Genomic DNA, 22,919 nt, shown 5'->3' with positions numbered 1-22,919 from the left:
TGTTTGTTGTTGTCAACGAATGGTAGTGGGCACTCTAACTACCTTGTCAACCAGACTTTCAAGAGCGGCTCCCATGAAGGACGTTATCTCTACCAGCAAGGTAGATCATCCCTCTTCTATTTAGTTTACACATGTATTTTAGTTTCATTATGGATGACACTCCCCCCAACCTTTGCTTACACAAGCCATGGCTAACCGAATCCTCGGGTGCCTTCCAACATTCACATACAATGAAGGAGTGTCTATTTGCAAATTAAGTTGCTTACTGATAAATCAGGGCAAAACATGTGAAGAGAATTATCGATGAAAGTTAATTAATTGGGGCTGGGCACCCCGTTGCCAGCTCTTTTTGCAAAATTATTGGATAAGCGGATGTGCCACTAGTCCATTGGTGAAAGTATGTCAGGAGTAAATGACAAGGTTGAAAGATAAAACACCACATACTTCCTCATGATCTATAAAACATTGACACAAATTGAGAAGTACTTTGAAGGTTTTAAAGGTAGCACATGAAAATTTACTTGGAATGGTTTGAAATGCCATGCATAGGTATTTATGGTGGACACTTTGGAATAACTTGGTTTTCAGGGGTTTGGAAGCACGAGCAGCATTCCCGCTCAGTACAAGTGAAGGCTAGCAATAGACTGGGAAGCGGCAATCAAGAGAGCAATAACTATCATAATCATGCTTGAGACAAAATAAAATTAACGGAGGCATAAAAGTGATACGAGAACTCTGAAGCAAAGTAAATCATCGAGGCTTAATTGACTTTTGTTCTTCAGTCATATGCATGCGTGAGCATGTGCCAAGTCAATTAAAATGAATTATTCAGAGGAGGATACCACAATGTCATACCTATCTATGAATAAAACAATGCAAGCAAATATTTATGACATGCTACTCATTATTAATAAATTGGAGCTAAACATGAGAGATCATGAACTACTAGACTTTCATTAAATGACATATACCTCACATGAACCAACTAAGCATGCTCACATGGATGAGTATATGTACAAAAATGAAAACAAATAGAGTTCATACCAGCCTCTCACCACAGTCGAGTTGTCATAGATCGTCATTATTGTCTTTCACTTGTGTGGCTTGAATAATATGGAATGAAAACCAAGATCCAACCACCGAAGACCGCTGAACTCCATAGTGAACTTTACAAAACCGAAGAAGAACAACAAATATTTTTGGTGTTTTCGAATTGGAAACAAAAAACGAAAGGAAACAGGCAAACAAAGAAAAATCTTTTTGGATTTTCTCATAGGAAACTAGCAATAGTAAATAAAGCAAAATAGGAACAAGAAACCAAATAAACAAATGGTAAAGAGAAACAACATAAATATTTTTGGTCTTTTTGTGTTTTAGGAAAGAAACAAAGCAAAAACAAGAGAACGGAAGCTAAAAGAGTCACATAAACACAAAGTGGCAGAAATCCGTCAAACTTGACAGCAGTATAGTAATCATTTTTTACGAAAATCTTCCGATGTTCAACTCGAAAAGTGCTAAACTGATGAAAGTTAGATAATAACCTGGGGAACACGCACAAAAATTGGCTTCTCAAAATAACGTTCTGGCTGTTTTTAGAATTTTTTTTAGTATCAGTCCAGAATCTGTTTTTAGACAGCACTTCCCCAAATATCATCTTCCTCATATTAGAGGCAACCATAAGAAGCGAAACAAGTATGTACAAATATCCGGCCATTGTAATATGCAATGAATGAGTGATGCCGGCATACCTCCCCCCAAGCTTAGGCTTTTGGCCTAAGTGGAGATCAACCCCAGCGAGGGTCAGGGTTCCACGCCGGTGGATCATACATGGCGTGGTCATAATAAGATCCCTATGCAGAAGAAAAGGATGAAGGCTCCACATGCCCAAAAGGCTGATGTGAAGAACTTGTTGCGTCGGATGACAAGTCGAGGGGTTCCTCGGCCTCCTCCATGCCGTCCCCTGCATGATGGCCGCTCCTCTCTATGTATGCATCAAGTTCATCTTCTGTGACCGACCAATTTTCCCTGAGAAGCTTCTCCCTTGACAGATCATCTCATATAGATTCAAGAGTTGCCGTGGAAGCCCCCTAATCTTCTCACATGATCCCCATTGTGGCACTTTAATAGCTGCACAAAAATCATCAAAGGGCAAGTTGATAGTTTTATTGTAGATTTTATATCGAACCATGGGGTTAGGTTGGGACCAATGGAATTCAAAATCCTGCACCACTAACATGGTTAGTTTTGCATATTGGTAAGGTTCACCACCAACAAAATCTTCTAACCCGGCATTAGAAATTAGATTTTGAACATCCTGAAAAATTCCTGCACTCTTCATGAAATCGGTGCATGGGTAGTAGGAGGGGTATACTACCTCTTCACGGTGGACTCTCATAACTTCATGCACCTCCAATTCATGTTGGTTGAGTTGGTGTCTATTCCACTCCATTTTCTGAAATTTTTCAACAATCATTATAAAAATTGATTTTGAGACATATAAATGAGGGAAACTACTATAGGAACTTGGTAGAGTACTAAACATGCATCAAAACTAATATTTACAACTTAGAACAAGCATGCAAAATTACTTAACATGTCACCTACAGCAGCAAAATACTCAAGATATACTCAACTAAACAAAATTCTATTTGGATAATCGGAGGAGTCACATACCGAAGAACAAATGCCCCAAATCTCAGCAGCAAAGATGGGCTGAGCAAGGAGATTGAAAATCTCGAGCAAGAACAGCAAGAAACTCGGGTTTGAACAATGGTGGTGTGTTTTCCCGTGGAAGAGAGTGGAGTTGTAGGTGGATGAGTGAGTGGAGGGCCAGGTGGGGCCCTCACCACAGGGTGGCGCGCCCCCCTTGCTAGCCGCGCCGGCACATGGGGTGCAGCCCTGGGGTGCCCCCTGGTCAACCCCAGGCACTTCCAGGTTGCATTTTGAAAAATAGGACCAGCGGTATAATTTTGTAAATTTTTGAAAACTTCGAAAAATGCACATTTCTAGGTGTTAAAATAACTATTTCAGGACAAAAAAAGATTTTCAAACTTCTAAACAACTAAAGCATCTTGCAAAACAAATAGTGCTACAGAAAGTAAACAGGTGTGGAGAAATAAAGAAATGTTGTTTAGCTCTTCCATGCATATAAAATGTACTTGTTAACAAGGTTGATCAAGTCTTGCCACCAAATAAATTTTACATGACATAAGAAGAAATAAACCTCAAATCAATCATGTTACCTTATATTGTATTGATATGGATCCAATCATAATATTTTGATATCCTTGTTTAGGCTCATATATAGGACAATCAATAACTCCCACTTTGATAGTTCTCAAATTAGAAATTGTATTAACTCCATATACTTTATCAATCCTCTTGGGAAAATAAACAGTATGCTCCTTGTCATCAATATTGAAAGTAAATTTTCCTTTATTGCAATCAATAACAGCCCCTGCAGTGTTAAGAAAAGGTCTTCCAAAAATGACATATTATCATCTTCAGGCATTTCCAACACAACAAAATCAGTTAATATTAAGCAATTATTAGCAACTTGAACAGGAACATCCTCACATATACCAACAGGAACAGCAGTAGATTTATCAGCCATTTGTAAAGATATATCAGTTGGTATCAACTTATCTAAATAAAGTCTCTTGTAAAGAGAAAAAGGCATACCACTAACCCCTGCTCCCAAATCACATAGAGCAGTTCTAACATAATTATTCTTGATGGAACAAGGGATAGTCGGTATACCTGGGTCTCCCAGCTTCTTTGGAACCTTGCCATTGAAAGAGTAATTAGCAAGCATAGTGGAAATCTCCTCATTAGGAATCTTCCTTTTATTAGAGACAATATCTTTCATATACTTTGAATAAGGAGGCAATTTAATAGCATAAGTTAAAGGGATTTGCAAGAACAAAGGTTTCATCCAATCACTAAATTTATTATAGCGTTCTTCCTCCTTTGATTTTAGTTTCTTAACAGGAAAAGTCATTTGCTTTTGAACCCAATGTTCTCTTTCATTACCATGTTTCTTAGCAATGAAATCTTCTTTAGTGTACTTTTTATTTTTGTCATGCTTTTCAGGTTCATCTTCAACCTCTTCTTTATCAGAAACATCATTCTTATCATTATCTTTATCATGTTCATTACCAATTTCAGTTTCAGCATCAGAAATAGAAATACTATTAGGATCATTAACAGGCTCAGAGGATTCTACAACAGTTTTATGTTTCTTCTTCTTTTTCTTAGAAGGAGCACTAATTTCTTTAGTTCGTTGAAAATCTTGTTCAACTCTTTTGGGATGCCCCTCAGGATAAAGAGGATCCTGAGTAGAAACACCACCTCCAGTTGTTACTTCATAAGCATGTTTTTCTTTAGAAGTATTTTTTAACAAGTCATTTTGCACTTTAGTGAGTTGATCAATTTGAGTTTGAACCATATGAAAATGTTTAACAAGCATCTTAACATCATTGGAGGTTCTCTCCACAATATCATGCAATTTACTAATAGCTTGAGAATTTTCCATTAAATGATTCTCTACTCTCATATTAAAATTATCTTCCTTAACAACATAATTATCAAACTCATCTAAACATTGATCAGGAGGTTTTGAGTAAGGAATATCTTCTTTATCAAAGCGTTGAAGAGAATGTACCTCAATCGTGGATGAAGGGGGAGTTATCTTACATAAATCTTCTATGGGGGGTAAATTCTTCACATCTTCAGATTTAATACCTTTCTCTTTAAGAGATTTCTTGGCTTCCTTCATATCTTCATCATTTAATTTAATCATACCCCTCTTCTTCAATATTGGTGTTGGGGTTGGTTCAGGTGTAGTCCAATCATCATGATTTTGGCTTATTCTAGCCATTAATTCTTCAGCTTCATCTGGAGTTATTTTTCGGAAAACACAACCAGCACAACTATCCAGGTATGCCCTAGACTCAATGGTTAGTCCACTATAAAATATATCAAGTAAGTCATGCTTTTCCAAATCATGTCCAGGCCGAGCTCTAAGAAGAGAGCAAAACCTTGCCCAAGCTTCAGGCAATTTCTCTCCATCTTCCTGGTCAAAACTATAAATTTTCTGCAAAGCAATATGTTGAGCACTAGCAGGAAAATATTTTCGAAAGAAAACATCAAGCAAACTACTTGGACTATCAATAGAATCAGGTGGCAAACTATTATACCAAGTTTTAGCATCATCCTTTAATGAGAAAGGAAAAAAATTAGCAACAAAATAAGTACGATTCTTGGTATCATCAGATGACAAGCTACTCAAAGTAGATAGCTCAATCATGTGTTCTACATCACTTTCTTTTTCAGTACCACAAAAAGGTGCTTTCTCAATAATAGATATATGAGATAAATCAAGAGAAAAATCATAATACTTATCCTTAATGTTTATAGGAGATGTGGCAAATTTAGGATCAGGAGACAGTTTATATCTAACAGCACGTTGTGCAAGAAGCTTTTTAATGTTACTTGCATCAGTAGTAGCATTACATTTATCAATAAAATCATCATCAAGTTCCACATAATTTTCATCAAGATCATCACTAGAGTATTCAACAGACTCAGGTGAATTAACAGGTGTAACAGTATTTTCATTAGGAATTTCAGTATTTTCAATTTGTCTAGACCTAGCAATTGTAGTATCTAGAAAAGGACCTAATGAACCATTATCATCAAGCACAGTAGAAGCATCATCAAAATTATCAAAGCAATTTTCAGATTCAGCAGAAGTACCAACACGTGAAGCTTGTGGTGGTGAAACAAGTTGACTTATCACAGATGGTAAATCAAGAGCAGTAGAGGTACTCAGAGTTGTACCTTTTCTTGTAGTGGATGTTAATATGGCGACTTTAGCATCGCGAGTTTACCCATGATGGAGGATTTTTAGCGAACAATATCAATCCAGGTGAACTTGCAAATAAAGCTATGCTCCCCGGCAACGGCGCCAGAAAATAGTCTTGGTGACCCACAAGTATAGGGGATCGCAACAGTCTTCGAGGGAAGTAAGACCCAATTTATTGATTCGACACAAGGGGAGCCAAAGAATATTTGTAAGCCTTAATAGCGGAGTTGTCAATTCAGCTGCATCTGGAAACAGACTTGCTCGCAATAGTTTATCGTGCTACAGTTTTATAGCGATGTGATAGTGAAATATAAGCAGCAGAGTAATAAAGAATGCAGTAGTGATTATAGTAAACAGCAGGATTAAAATATTGTAGGCATAGGGATGGATGAACGGGCGCTGCATGGATAAGAGAACTCATGTAATAATCAAGGCAAGGCATTTGCAGATAATAATAAAACAGTATCCAAGTACTAAATAACCATACGCATGTGTTCCGTATATAGTCGTACGTGCTCGCAATGAGAAACTTGCACAACATCTATTGTCCTACCAGCAGGTGGCAGCCGGGCCTCTAGGGAAACTACTGGTAATTAAGGTACTCCTTTTAATAGAGTACCGGAGCAAAGCATTAACACTCCGTGAACACATGTGATCCTCATATCACCGCCTTCCCCTCCGGTTGTCCCAATTTCTGTCACTTTGGGGCCTCGGGTTCCGGACAGCAATATGTGTATACAACTTGCAGGTAAGATCATAAAACAATGAATATCATCATGAATCAACAACATGTTCAGATCTGAAATCATGGCACTCGGGCCCTAGTGACAATCATTAAGCATAACAAGTTTCAACAATATCATAAAAGTACCAACTACGGATACTAGGCACTATGCCCTAACAATCTTATGGCTATTACATGAACAATCTCATCCAATCCCTACCATCCCCTTCAGCCTACAGCGAGGGATTTACTCACACATGGATGGGGGGAAGCATGGATGGTTGATGGAGAGGCATCGGTGGTGATGATGGCGATGATCTCCTCCAATTCCCCGTCCCGGCAGGGTGCCAGAACGGAGTTTCTGATCCCGAGATGGAGTTTCGCGATGGCGGCGGAGTTATGGATGTCTTCTAGCAAATTGGTCGAACCCCCCGTGCGTTTTTAGGTCAAGGGCTTTAAGTAGTCCGGAGGGGAGCGTCGGGGGCTGGCCGAGGCGACGCCACCATAGGGCGGCGCGGCCCAGGGGCCCACCGCGCCGCCAGGTGGTGTGGGCGCCTCGTGGCCCCACTCCGTCTCGTCTTCTGGCTCTCATGTATTCTACGAAGATGTGATTGTTGTTTGAACCATTCCGTCAAGTCCCATTCCCTTATTTCTTCGATACCGGCACTCGTCCAAGATATGATCACCAGTATCGCGATACCTAGTTCTGTCTCGTTACCGACAATGCCATTCAACTCGTTCCCGTGTGATTCCATCCACGTGGCCTAGTCATAGGTTGCACAATATTTATGAATGTAATCTCACCGAGTGGACCCATAGTATCTATATATCTATCTATCTATCTATCTATCTATCTATCTATCACGCGGATGATAAAATCTCGCTCTTTCCACATATGCCTCAACCTACGCCTTCGGAATACCCGAGAACACCTTGATGATCATCCTCTTACGGAATGACGTTTGATGTAAGCTGAGCAACCTCTGATCATAGCGATTAGATATGGTCTCACTTCCTAAGGATTTAGGTCTCTACGCTTTCATAAACATCGTAACGGTTGAACTTAGTGATATAATCGTGTTACAATAATTATATTGGGTATATTCATCATATCATTCACCTAATGATATGACTCCATTGTCAATGACGTGTGCCCATGATCGGGAAACCTCGGTCATCTATTGACCTCAATGAACTAGTTTACACGTATGCTCACTAGGGACCCTTGTTTGTTTACAATACCACACATGTATCAACGTTTCCGATTAATATAGTTATAGCATGGCACGAAACTATTTTGAACTAATGAGATATAATAACAAATACTCTTTATTATTTGCCTCTAGGGCACCAACTCCAACAATTCTTGAGGTTGTTGCATCGCAAGATCAATGCAACTGACAATCTTTTTTCGGTATGACAAGTTCCCACAATGACATCAACATGCTCCAGCGCTCCCAAATATTCTCTAGGCTTGCGGAAGGCAATGCTCCAGTGGTGATATGAGATAAATGGCCGTGCATACAAGCCAGCTTGTTATCTAGTAGATGGCACCTATCCTAGCAGGTCCACAATTGTGAAGACAATCCATGCTCCTAAAGAAGCAAAGAAGAGGTTTGCCAAACAATAAGAGGCTTATAGGAAGGATGTGGAGTGGGCATTTGGTATGCTCCAATCTCTGTGGGCTATTGTTCGGCACTCATCTAGAACATGGACCATTGAGACCATGTAGGGGTGTTGACGGAATATGGTCGTGCACAACGTCATGGGTGATGATGAGCATGATGATGGTCTCCTTGACCAAGATGGCAGTTTCAAAATGAATTTGTTGAGCCGCAGCCTAGGCCAACAACGTTTGAGAAGTTCGTTCATGTACATCATGGGATCCCTGATTGCCACGCTCACAATCGACTTCAAGCAGATTGGATTTAGCATCATCGGGCATTGGTAGGAAACCAGTACTCATCTCACCTTATTTTCTTCTTCTTGTGAACTATGTTATTTAATTACAAGTCTACATTGAATGTGAACTATGTTGTTTCTTTGGTTGTTCACTATTTAATAATTTAATTTAGTTCCAAAATTATTGTTTTCTAGTTATATGATGAGCTGTTTTGGGTGAAATGGGGAAAATATGGGCCCAAATGCGGACCAAAATACGTCGGGTCATCGGGTATTCCCAGACCCAAATGGAAGAGGGTGACGACACGGCTGATTTTGTGCCCATTCCCAATCCAAATGAACCAAGACGGATATTTTTGTTGTCTGAAATGGGTTGGGCCACTGGAGATGCCCTTACCCCTCAGAGTTCGAACAGATGATTGATTCCTTTATCCTACGTCATGTATGTGTTGGAAAAAATCATACAATTCAAACAGCAACAAAACTAAATAAAACATGTCTACAAAATAGGAAGCAAAGTAACTATTCAATCCAACAGATAGTATTGTAATAGAAATTCTAAACAACATACTAGAACAAGAAATTGCATCAAGATCTCAAATATGATACATAAACACGTACGGTGCAGAAGAGGAACCGTTACGTCGCTAGTGTTGTCTCCCATGTCGTGAAATAGGTTGTTGATGTCGGATTGTCGGGGAAGAAGGTCATCATCAGGGAAAAAATCGAAGGCGCCAGTGTTGGTGATGAAGCCAATAATCGCGTAAGAGCGCTCCCCGGAAACCTTACCACCGCTCTCCAATATAAGGTCACAAGAGGAAGGTTCTCGGAGGCCTGTTGTCTCAACTCGCGGTGCACGCCACAAGATGGGATGGGGAAGAACTGATCGGTGGCACAAAGCTCTAGAACCAAGAAGAGGTTGTGGCGTTTTTGTTGTGTGATCTTCTGGAGTGGGGCGGCCTCTTTTTTCATAGCCACCGAAAGAAGCGAACACGCAGCCACACGAGATGAAAGGAACAACTAGGTCACGAAGCAAACTAGAGCAGCCATCCTTCGTATTTATTGTCCACTATTGCAAATCGTTTAAGCTCTATGTAACCCTTCATATTCCGTTCATGTGTGGCAAAAAGTTATACAACTCGTAGCCATGCGGCGTAAGGCTGAGAAGAACCTCGACACGACAGGTACTAAACAACCGTCCAAGTCGTTTGTTTCTTTTTCAGATACTCGTATTTCTTCAAATTTGAGTAGCATAGGGGTTAATATGAGTAGTCGGTCTGATGAGATTTCAGTTTCGGCCAATGTGTTGAGAAAGACGAAGCTTGACCGTCTAACGGTTGTTCCGAATGTCTCCACTGGGCATGAAATAGCAGTAGTAGACGATGAGGAAGAGGATGACATCCTAGATGGTCAGCTTCTCTCGGCTATTATTGGTAATATTTCAGAAGTCGATTTAGAACACGTGGAGCTTAGTTCTGATCTACAAGCTTCTGAACGTGGTTCTCGATCGTCAGCTGGAAAGAAATCTCGTAGATATAGCAAGAATACTAAATCTAAAATAGTTTCTCGATGAATGGCATGTTTCGGAATAGCAGAGGTCTTGGTGACTTGGCTAAGCATTCCCACATAGCCGATGGTTGTAGAGATTATGATTTAGATTTCATTGCTATATCGGAGACGGGTAGGCGAAATTTCACACAAAGTTTTCTCGACCGATTGTCGGGCGGGATTAACTTTCAGTGGTTTTCTCGCTCGCCTCGTGGTAGGTCCGGTGGCATTTTACTTGGTGTCCGTATAGACACCATGACTGTCTTAGCTAGTTCTGATGGAGAGTATCACATTAAGCTCGACATTCAGAATAAAGCAGATGGTTTCACGTGGAGTCTGGTTGCTGTATATGGTGCCGCCCAGGATGCTTTTAAGGCTGACTTTTTACGTGAGTTGGTAAATCTTACAAAAGATAATCCTTATCCGATTTTAATCGGAGGCGATTTTAATTTGTTGAGATTTCCTCATGAGAAAAGTAAAGGCCGTTTCGATGGACATTGGCCTTTCTTGTTCAACGCTGTCATTGATAGCCTTGATTTAAGAGAGGTGTTTATATCCGGTCGACAGTTTACTTGGGCCAACAGCTTGCCTGAACCCACATACGAGAAACTAGATCGCGTGTTGATGGACACCGAATGGGAAAATAAATACCCTATGGTGTCAGTCCGTGCACTAGAACGTATTGAAAAACTGTCTGACCATGCTCCCATCCTCCTAACTACTGGGAATCCCCGTCCTGTTTGTAAACGGCCGTTCAAATTTGAACTTGGCTGGCTACATCGAGAGGGATTTCATGATATGGTTAAGAAGGTTTGGGAGAGACCGGTCGGGGGCAGCACTCCAATTTTGAGATGGAATAATAAGATGCGGACAATGCGCAAACATCTCTCTGGTTGGGCTGCCCATACGGCTGGTATCCTTAAAAAAGAGAAGGCTCGCTTATCAAATGTAATTGATGAGCTTGAGGCTGTTGCAGAGGTTAGACCATTGTCTACGCAAGAGATTAAACTTAAAAATCAATCAAATGCGCAGATGGCGAGTCTTCTTCGCGAGGAGGAACTTAAATGGTATCAACGTTCCAAAGCTCAATTCATATTGGAAGGAGATTCAAATACGCGATATTTCCATGGCTTAGCCAATGGGAGACATCGGAAAAAACGTATTCACTCTCTTATTCAAGATGAAGGGTTGATTAAAGGCCATGAGCAACTCAAATCTTACATTACTAATTATTATAAAGGTCTGTTTGGTCCTCCGGAGGAAAGCACCTTCTTTCTTAATGAGGACTTAAAGGACGATATACCCCAAGTTTCTATGGAAGAAAATGGTCTTCTAACCGCACCTTATACTGAGCAAGAGGTTCAGAAGGCAATTTTCCAAATGGAATGCAACAAAGCACCGGGTCCTGATGGTTTTCCAGCGGAGTTTTATCAAACTTTCTGGGATACGATTAAATTGGACCTTCTAGATTTGTTCAGTGACCTACACATTGGACAACTAGAATTATTTCGTCTAAATTTTGGTGAAGTAATCTTGTTACCGAAAGTTAATGAGGCAGAAAGGATTCAACAATATAGACCTATTTGCCTCTTAAATGTAAGTTTCAAGATTTTCATGAAAGTGGCCACCATTAGACTTAATACGGTTGCGGATCATGTTGTTCAGCCATCACAGACAGCCTTTATGCAAGGAAGGAATATCCTTGATGGAGTGGCGGTCTTGCATGAGACGGTACATGAGATGCATTCTAAGAAATTAAATGGGGTTATTTTAAAACTAGATTTTGAAAAGGCGTATGATAAAGTCAAGTGGTATTTCCTACAGCAGACACTCAGGATGAAAGGTTTTTCTCCAGAGTGGCGCGCTCTAATAAATGATTTTGTGTATGGAGGTAGTGTCGCAATCCGGGTTAATGATGACACCGGCCACTATTTCCAAACACGAAAAGGGTTACGCCAAGGGGATCCGTTATCACCGATGTTGTTTAACATTGTAGCGGATATGCTGGCTATACTCATAGAGCGGGCCAAGGCTGATGGCCAGATTGAAGTAGTGATTCCACATCTGGTTGATGGTGGTTTATCTATACTTCAATATGCCGACGATACAATTCTGTTTATGGATCATAATCTTCAAAAAGCTCAAAATCTGAAATTAATTTTGGCGGCTTTTGAGCAGTTGTCAGGATTGAAAATCAATTTCCATAAAAGCGAATTGTTCTGTTTCGGTGATGTCCAAAACGATACGGCTCTGTATACAGAGTTGTTTGGGTGCGGGCAAGGCCAATTTCCTATTCGTTATTTGGGTATTCCGATTCATTATCGGAGACTTACAATCGCGGAATGGAAATTAGTGGAAGAAAGATTACAAAAACGCCTTAGTAGTTGGAAAGGAAAATTGTTGTCCCTGGGAGGAAGATTGGTACTCATTAATTCGGTACTCACAAATATGGTACTGTATATGTTATCATTCTTCATCCTACCGAAAGGAATTCTGCATAAACTCGATTACTATCGATCCAGATTCTTTTGGCAAGGGGACAGCGAGAAAAAGAAATATCGACTGGTTAAGTGGAGTATAGTTTGTAGTCCCAAAGATCAAGGAGGGCTTGGAGTTCATGACCTGGAGGTCAAGAATTCAGCTCTACTGGGTAAATGGCTGTTTAAGCTACTTACTGAGGATGGGACTTGGCAAACTATTCTTCGGAGAAAGTATATCGGTTCGAAGACACTATCCCAAATGGTTTGGAAACCTGGGGATTCTCACTTCTGGGCTGGTCTTATGGCGACAAAAAATGTATTCTTTCGCCATGGTACTTTCTCAATCGGGAATGGAGCATAAATACGGTTCTGGGAAGATGCTTGGCTAGACAATGCACCCTTAAGTGAACAGTATCCTGCTCTGTATAGGATTGCTCATCGACAAGGTGATACCATTGCTACTGTAATGGCTACCTCACCTCCGAATGTGACGTTCAGACGGGTTTTACTTGGACAAAGACTTGTGGCATGGAATACCCTAATTCAACGGCTCGGAGATATTCATTTATCGCCTGAACTGCATTTAATTTAGATGGAACCTTCATGTAGATGGTACTTTTTCCGTAAAATCTTTCTACAATGCGATCCTTCTTTCTGATTTACCAGTTGATAGCAATAAGAAGATTTGGAAGATGAAGATACCATTAAAAATTAAAATATTTGGATGGTATCTTCGTCGTGGGGTTATTCTCACCAAAGACAATCTTGTTAAGCGGAATTGGCATGAAAATACACGGTGTGTTTTTTGTCATCAGGACGAAACAATCAAACACTTATTCTTCCAGTGCCAGTTCGCGAGATCTATATGGTCAGTCATCCAAGTAGCGTCTACCCTGTATCCTCCGACTAGTGTCGCCAATGTCTTTGGCAATTGGCTTCATGGTTTAGATTCAAGGCTTAAGATGCTTCTTAGGGTGGGGGCGCTAGCGATTATCCTGGCGCTTTGGCTATGTAGAAATGACAAGATCTTTAATGACAAAAATTGCTCTTTGTTGCAGGTCATCTACAGATGTACAGGTATTCTCCGTTCATGGTTACCTCTTCAGAGAGTGGAGAACCGAGACCTATTTACGGAGGTCTGTACACGGTTGGAGGCTACGGCGAGGGATACTTTTTCCCTACATGGGTGGCAGCATAATCTACGGATAGATGCCCCACCTATACCTTAGGCGTTATATGATTCATCGTTTCGATATGTATCTCGCCTAGTTTTTATTATTTATCCTTTTGGACTTGAGACAACAAAACGGCTGTGTGCATCCTGGTTATGCAGAGGCTGGATGTAATTGCTTCTTAAAGTAATAAAGCATCCTTTATCGAAAAAATGTGGTATAGGTGCTTGTTTGGCTCAATCCACAAAACATGGGCATGGTGGGAGGCACAAGAGGGGTGTGTATACGAGTCCTCTTCTCATGCGCATACAACAAGTGAAAGATGCAAACTTATAAAGAGATCTAGTTCTTCTTAAACTAGCAATAATGTGCTAAAACAACTTTTTTCCTTGGGTTTTCTAGGATTTAGAAATTAGCTACCTTTAGCCAAATTTCCAACCGGATGGTTAATAGTTGGTATGTCACAGTGTCAGTGTAACCCTGGCCCTGCTGATGTGGAACATCCAACCGTATATACATGTGACGGGCCGAAAGGTGGTAGCTGTGCTGCCTCGCAGAGAATGGAAGAAAACGGCAAAATAGGAATCGTGTGATCCCGTGCATGCATGATCCGTTGTCGCTGGTGGATCCATCGCCGATCGGTCGATCGTGCACTAAAGTAGGACGGCACAAAGGCCATAGCACGTACACGGTCACGCACAGCACACTGGCTTAGGGCATCTCTAAGAAAGTCCCCGTTATCGCTCTAGTGTATAGTTCTAGTAGATCTAGGTTTTCTTGGCTTTATGCCGGAGTTTGACACTTTGCCGGGAGTTGGCTGCTAGATCTCTTGGCCGAGATCTGGAGCCGGCCTGCGACCTTCTTCTCCGACGAGTTACTCCGGCGGTCGGAGTCAGATGCGGTGAAGATCTGGGCGGCGGGCTACTCCAAAAATAAAGGGCCCTTATCCCGTGCCAAGCACAAGCTTCTCTGGGCAGTCCTGCTCCTTTCTCTGGCCAGCCGTGGCGGCGAGGGGGGAAGAGGAGTTGCGGCTGTTCAGGAAGCGGTGGCTTGGAGACGGCGGGGATTTGCTGCTGCGTCGGAGAGCTTCTTTGCTCTCGTTTCAAGAGTTCTTCAGCGGAGGACTCAAGCCGACGGTCACCTCCGCCCTGCCTCTGCTCATCATGGTCGAAGGGCGACCCTCCTAGGCCTCGATTCGATGGTCTATCTACCTCCAGGCTTCATGCCGATGCGGAGGATCTTCAGCTCCGGCTGCTGCGCACCTTCCAGTGGTGCTGGCCCAAGTGGTTCGTCCCCGGTGCCGGTATTCCTGGCGCGGCGGCGGAGCTCAGTGCTAGATGGTGGAGAAGGATCTCGAGGACCCGATTGCTTTTTATCTTTTTGTCCTGAGGACCTTGTTGTAATTTCTGGGGTTGTTTCTGCAGTTCCTGGTTTGGCTGTGGACTCCCTTGTAACTTCTTCATCCACCGTTTATAAATGAGGCAGCATCCGGGTCCTTCTGGACCCGTACCCGTTTCAAGAAAAAACAAAGTCCCCGTTTATTCTACCTAGACGACATGGGCGGACCTAGCGCATGCGTGGCCTCGTGAAACGATTTGTGATTTTCTGTAGCGATTTCGTTAGAAATTTACCAGTGAAAACTCGTTTTCTTAGCAGTGATTTAATATACAATAGATTGAAGTAGCAAGTGTTCTTTTGTAGTAATAAATTTCCTACTCCTCTTACTAATACAACAGAACATTCTTGTAAATTATGGCCAATACAAGGTTGGTACTGGTGACAACAGATCTTAACCTCATTTCCTTTTCTTGCCACAAAGTGGGATCTCGATCGGGAACATCCATCTCAAAAGAACTCAGACCTCGCTCAAGGCATTTTCTCTACCCCTTCTTGCGAAGGGTTTTTGGGTTCACCATTGTCAACACATCTAGTCTATTTGTTTCGGGGCATCTGGATTATTTGATGGTCGGGTGTCCCAATAGCATCCTAAACGGACCGGTCCTGCTCATTTTGGTCATTTTCCAATATTGCTTCTTTTCCATCCAATTTTCATGAAATAAATTTTCAATGGCAATAGGCCTCGTCAAACCAAACAGTATTCAAGGATAAGAACATCGGCGGCACGTTTTGGGCGATGATTTCCTGGTCTCGGGAGAGAAAAGTGTTGGCTTCCCTTTTTTTAGGGGAAAGATCCGAATCAGTTCCATGAGTTCACAAGAATTACAAAACATTCCAAACATAACAAAATTGCATCGAGGTCCTTGGACCTCCTAAGACAACTATTGCAGCCAGAGCGAGCCGCCGCCGCTCTGCTATCGCCACTCCATTACCAGAGCTGGCTTGACGTTGTTGATGATAGTCGGGAAGTCTTCATGCACGTGCCCCTAAGGACCATCGCCCCAGAGCCGAGTGCGTCGCCATGGAACCCTTGAATTGATCCGAGTCTTTTAACACCAAACCTATGACACAAGTAGACTGGACGAGATCCACTTCTCCACGAAAAAAGCGGTGACCAAACAAAACCCCGCCCTCGTCAACGCTACCGGCGAGATCGCACCGATCCACAAGGTGGACGAAGAGACGACTATACCTTATTCTTGTCCCGCTCAATCCATAATGATGATGTCAGTTGACCAAACTCTAACGTTAGGGACCCTTCTACATCGCCGAGAGCAGGTCCGAGATCTTCACCACCTCCCACCGCCGGAGCGGCTAGAAGAGGAGGCGGGGACCCGTCGATTCCCAGTCGTAGACAACGAGGATGAGATACATGGCAGGAGCTGCTAGGGTTTCTACCCTAGCCACCTCCTCTCTTTCTTTCACGGGAGCGGTGAAACACGCCGGCTTCGATGCGGCGTCATCACAGGCAAACTACAGGGAAGGCTTCGAGAGCCCCGATGATGTGATCTCCCTCTGTACCCATGAGCAGCCACCGAACTGTCGCCGACTAACTACGCATCGACGGGTTGCTTGAGCCGGTTGGCGAGCCATGCTTAGATTAAGATAAATGTGACTGATGCAAGTAAGGTGGTTAAATTAAGCTGAACGTTACACCCTAGATATGTAGTGGTGGTATCTAAGTACACTGACAACTAGATGCAAAATTAACGGCCAGTGCTTTCCAATCTGTATGTGCTGTTTTCCATGTTTCGGAGAGAGAGGGAATCACCTCCATAGCAAGTATCTTCCTTTTGTAGCTAGGCACGTTACAGCCCGGGCCTCCCTCAGCGGCGGATGCGGTTGAGATTATGAGATGTAAGTTGCAAGTCTGTGGTCTATGTTTAATAGAGTGGGCCTGCAGCATGAGCCGGAATAAGCTAACTGCTAATTCGGTTGCTTCTGTTAAATATAAATACACTAACTACTCTTTTGGTTAGATTTTTTTTTGAAAAACTTGGCTAGCGCATCAATTATTCATGCTATCATATCTAAGAGGTCTTAAGTTCAAGATCTTGCTCACGCAGTTTTAAAAACAAAACAAAAAAAAGATTTTACGACCTGCACCGAACCCACAGTAAAGACCAAAATAGCCTAAACGTGAGAGGCAATGTTAGATATAAATACAATGTCTAGTCTCTTTCCATCAGCTTAAACTTTTGATTTAATTGACTAGTGTAGCAATCTTTCAGCTTCATCGCTGCCCTTTACCTGCTGGTGCCACTCTGAATATCTCTCTCGCTCTTGTACCTCTGAACATCGCCGAGAAGATAAACAAGACGTGGGCTAGCTCCTGGTACATGCCAAGTGGATTATCGGACAGCTACGGTACTGATCTATCTGAATTTAGTGACAAAGTGGTGGTTAATCTGAAAGGAGTCGCCTTTGAACATACATACACAGCGCACACAAACTCGCATAAACTTTGGCGAGCTGTGACGTCACAAAGCGTTACTAAATATTTACAGTTTGGATTTCGGGGGACAGGCCCATGCCTTATCAGGTAGTTTTATAATTCTCAGAGTCTCATCAGATGCAGATAGGCGGCGGCTTTTGCGTTGGTGGTAATAAACAAATGCCTCATGGATCATGATCTGAGCTTACCTATATCCCCTTTTACATCTGAGCAGGGAGCCAGGGAGAGTGATATCGATGCTTTGATCCAAAGTCACCATCACATGGTCGCCTATGGATCCGGCCTGCCTCCTCCGATGCGCGAAGTTGCTATCAGTTCACCATAGGCAGCAGCAACCAGGTTCCAGATTAGACTGACACTAAAGAAAAACCCTAGTGGTGCTTTGCGGTTTCCCCTTTTCCTTTCCTTTCATTACCTTTGCCTTCCGCTGCCTTTATTCTTCTTTTAGCAGAGCATGATCGGTTTGTGACGTCTATGATGCCCAGCAGGACCTCCTTGCAGGATGCAACTGGGAGGCTTTGAGGATCACTGAATTGTGTGTATCAGGACGATTTACACAAAAATAACCCAAAAGTGAAAGAAAAGCACAGAATGACCCTCCGGCGAAACTATTTCACCAATCTAACCCTTTTGTGTGGCGCCCGTTTGTGTGGCGCCCCCCACACGGGCGCCACACATGCCCATGTGGCTCCCCTCAAGCCGGCGCCACTGACCCAGCCGACGTGGCCCCCTCGCCGCTGAGCTAGTGCGCCCATCCGACGTGGCAGCATGTGTGGCGCCCCTCCTAACGGCGCCACACATGCACTTGTAATCCCCCAAAACATACTGTGAGACAATTCCTCTCGGACTTAGCCGTTTTGCGAGGCTCGATGTGTGGCGCCGATGCCACGGGCGCCACACTAGCATGTGTGGCGCCGATGCCACGGGCGCCACACATAGAGGCTCGCGAAAACGGCTAAGGACTTATCGTCTGGAGCCCTTGGATGTTTTCGACCCAGTAGGTCATATAAGTTGTCATGTGTGGCGCCGAAGCCACGGGCGCCACACTAGCATTTGTGGCGCCAGTGGGAAGGGCGCCACACATTGACTTGTGTTAAAAACATGAAAAATCCTACCAAACTCCAACAGTTGCGAGTACAACATTGGACACAACAAGTAGCAAATTCATGACATACACATATAACACTTCATAGGTCACATTGTAGCACGTAGATTCAAACAACAAGTAGCATTACACACCATGGTTCGAAATGACATAGGGTTCACAAATCGATACTTATGAATATAGAGTTCACAACAACACGTAGCACATCCTAGTAGCGTCCTCGACGTGCCGTCCTCGCGGGCTGCTTCCGGATGGCCATCCTCTTCGTCCGCTGCCGTGGCTGCTCCTGCTGCTGCTCCTCCTCCTCCTCCTCCTCTGAAGAGAATGGCTCGTCGTTCCTCATCCTCGACAAAGCTGATCTCCGCCGCGGCCCCTCATCCTCCTCAGTGACAACCTTCTTTCCTCGGTTGACATAATCTTCCGGAGTGTACCGGTTTGGACCCTTGCCCCTTGGCTTCAACTGGTAAGCTGACCGTGGTGCTTGCTTCGAGGTACGCTTTGGAAGTATGCCTTGACTTAGAATTAGCTCGTCCTCAGGAATCTTCACAAACACGAACACATGAGATTACAAAGTTGAAATTAGTAAGAACATGTTTGACAGCAACAAAATAGTCCATACCTCCCGCTCTTCTGAAGAGGAAGATGTAGCGATTTCGGCTTCCCGGCAACCTAGCAAGCTGGCTAACCGCCGCATCTTTCGTGCAGTGCTCTGCGTCATCCCGTTCATGGTTACAAATCCACCACATCATAGTAGCGTACATTCAAAGTTGGTGATCATACCTTAATGAAATACCGCAACGGTCCGACAGGCTTGTCATCTGTCCCGCTCTGCTCCCAGATAACCTCGCACTCCTCAGCTGTTTTTTCGATCTCCTTCCGCTGTGACAAACATAGCATACACAATTGAAGCGACCACATGGCAATGTAGATGATGTACTAGTTAGTGAGAGAATAGAATACCACGAAGTTCAGCTCGGAAGCAATAGAAGTCGATCTCCCTCTGCGAGAAAAGGTGTCGTGCTGGCTTTGCCCAACCTCATCGAACTGGATGGGGTCGTCCAAGATCTCCTCAGGATACGCGTGCTTAACTAACTCGATACGCGTGTTCTCATGGAACCACTCGAGGTAGTTGTTGAAAGCGGCCAAGTTGTGAGGCACAATCTGCTCAGGGCCAGCATTCCGTGCCGCTTGCAAACAGTGTTGGAACGCTGCGATGTGGCCGCTATGATGGACTGGCCAATTTGTGATCTTCCTCTGCCGCTGCCTATCAAGCCTGCAAGAATCAACAAGTTAGTTTGTACCTCTTCTATCAAGAATCTTCCATCGCATGATTCCAGAAGTTTACCTATGAAGCGCTGGCGGGAGCTCTCTTCTTTGGTTCTGTTGGCAGCGGAGGATCCATGCCAATAAGCACATGCATCTGCTCGCGCCACCCATCAGAAGCTGTGTTCATACACAGTGGCTCGCCCTGAATAGGTAGTCCAAGGATCATGGAAACATCCTGGAGAGTAGGGGCCATCTCGCCGGCCCTCAAGTGGAAGGTGTGAGTCTCCGGCCTCCACCGGTCGACAAGGGCGGTGAGTGCCGAGGGGTTCATGAGTGGCCCCCCACGGCTTACAAGGGATATGAACGGGAGAAGACCGGTAGGCCGGATGAACTCCGTGTACCTCTCGTCATACGGTATATCCGCTGTGCCATGGTAACGAATCTTCAAAGGTTGAAGATCCGTTCCCTTCTCCGTCATATGAACAGCCCGGTGCACCCTGTCGTACTCTTTATCCAGAAGCCACACCATCCTACATGTATGAGCAACACATACAACATATTATGAGCCATTCATACCAAATATGAGCAACACATACATGAGAATATATCCAAATAAGCCATCACACATACATTCCTAACAAATATGAGTTATTCCATCAAGAATACTAGGCATATGTAACACATTTGAATGCATTTGCTAGGCAAATATTAGACATTTCAACACATACATACATAGAATTTGAACAAATCTAGGGTTCATATCCAAATCCACTAACATATCTAGGGTTCCTACACATACACATTCAACACATACATACCCATTTCAACACATACATAGCCATTTCAAACATCTTTGGTTCAAACACAACCAACATTTCAACACATACATACATAGGATTTCAACACATACATGTAAAATTTCATATCTAGGGTTCCAACAAATCTTTGGTTCAAACACATATACTACAATGTAGATTCCACCAACATAAATTTCTACATATCCAAATCCAAGAAATCTACCAAATCTAGGGTTCATACCCAAATCTACCAAATCCACCAACACTATTGGATGAATCGGAGGGAATCGAAGGGGAATACCTTGAGGAATGGAGGAGGAAGGAGTTGGCCGGATAGATCTGATGATTCCTTGGTTGATTTGGTGGGGGGCCGAAGGGGAGGCGTGCGGCGGCGGCGGTTGGGGAGGAGAAGGAGAGGGGAAGAGAAAGAAGAAAGAAGGGTCGGGCTGGGCGCGGGCGCGGGCGCGGGCGCCACACTTAAGTGGATGTGTGGCGCCCGTGGTATCGGCGCCACACATGCTAGTGTGGCGCCCGTGGCATCGGCGCCACACATCAAGCCTCGCAAAACGGCTAAGTCCCAGAGGAATTGTCTCACAGTATGTTTTGGAGGATTACAAGTGCATGTGTGGCGCCGTTGGGAGGGGCGCCACACATGCTGCCACGTCGGATGGGCGCACCAGCTCAGCGGCGAGGGGGCCACGTCGGCTGGGTCAGTGGCGCCGGCTTGAGGGGAGCCACATGGGCATGTGTGGCGCCCGTGTGGGGGACGCCACACAAAAGGGTTAGATTGGTGAAATAGTTTCGCCGGAGGGTCATTCTGTGCTTTTCTTTCACTTTTGGGTTATTTTTGTGTAAATCGCCGTGTATCAGTTTCAGTGTCTGTCAGTGCACCCGCAACTGAGTTTTATATGGGTGGTGATTGCGAGTTTGCTGTCACTCGACTGGGAGATGATGTCAACTGATTGGTGGTGATCCATGGCTTCTTCTAAAGTGGACAGATTGCATGCCCCCTTCTGCAATCATCTTTTCTTTAAGAACATTATTATACGCTCCCTTTATCCTTCTTGGTAATTTGATATGGGCTAGCTTTTTTATATACTATTCTGAGGATAACGAAAATGATCTTGCTCCACTGTGACACTGCTCCTTGAAGGTTACCTGGAGCTGGAATCTAGTAAAAAAAGGTGGAAATGTGAGAGGCATCCAACTGAATTTTTTCTTTAAAAACCTGGCAACCATCTAAGGGTAAGCAACCATCTTACAAGATGACCCACCAGCTAACTGGCCCAAAACATCCAAATATGGACTAGTCTTCTCTTACTCTCATAACCAAGGCACCAGTTATACTAGAATTGCCTTCTTTTCGGGAATGGCGGCCCAATGCATGTGCATTACGTCGTTGGAAAGCCTACCTTTAGTTGGGCCAGCCCGGGAACGTTCTGACCCGATACAGCAATTGGGTTTCTAGTGTTTAGAAGCTGCATTTATATCCCCTAAAAAAAGAGAGATGAAGATGCATTTATTCAACCGTGTTCAATTATTTCAAGCGGCCGGGACAGTGTATGTCTATCATTTCTTTCCATTATGCTTCTTTTTCAAGAAAAATCATTATAGAGCAAAAATATGAGGATTGCACCCGCAATGGAAAATCCCTTGCTTACTGTTTAGAATTTAAGATTGCACTGAAAAATTAAATGATAAAAAGATCCTATAAGTCATACAAGAATTCAAACATGAGCTTTAGCTTGGCACATACATGTGTGTACTTTTCCCCCCGGTAAAACGAACATATTAGTATCGATATGATACCAATTACAACAGGGATATGTATCAACATGATATCGACATAAAGATGCACACAAACAAAATATTGTAAAAAGAAAGAAAAAATAAAGAATACGATCAACAGACCAAGTAATACACTAACCACCATAGTTGGCAACACTGTGACCGGGAAAAGGTTCTCCAAAACCGGATTCTTCTTTAAGGGACAATGAGTGAGGGCCATCTTCATCAAATCCAAAAAAAGGAGGCCAGAACAAAGGGTTTCATCCTGGATAGGAAGTTCGAACGATCTTCGCATAATATCCTCAACCAGAAAGTGTCATGTATGTTAAAGTTAGAAGGGAGAAAGAGAGATAATGATTGGAATGAAATCACTTGTATTGATTGATGAATATTTTACATATATATAGGGGAGGAATAG

The sequence above is a fragment of the Lolium perenne genome, chromosome 2 (genome assembly GCF_019359855.2).
Source record: "Lolium perenne isolate Kyuss_39 chromosome 2, Kyuss_2.0, whole genome shotgun sequence".
Classification (NCBI taxonomy): Eukaryota; Viridiplantae; Streptophyta; class Magnoliopsida; order Poales; family Poaceae; genus Lolium; species Lolium perenne.
The sequence above is the reverse complement of the archived record's forward strand: the minus strand, read 5'-3'. Positions refer to the sequence as shown.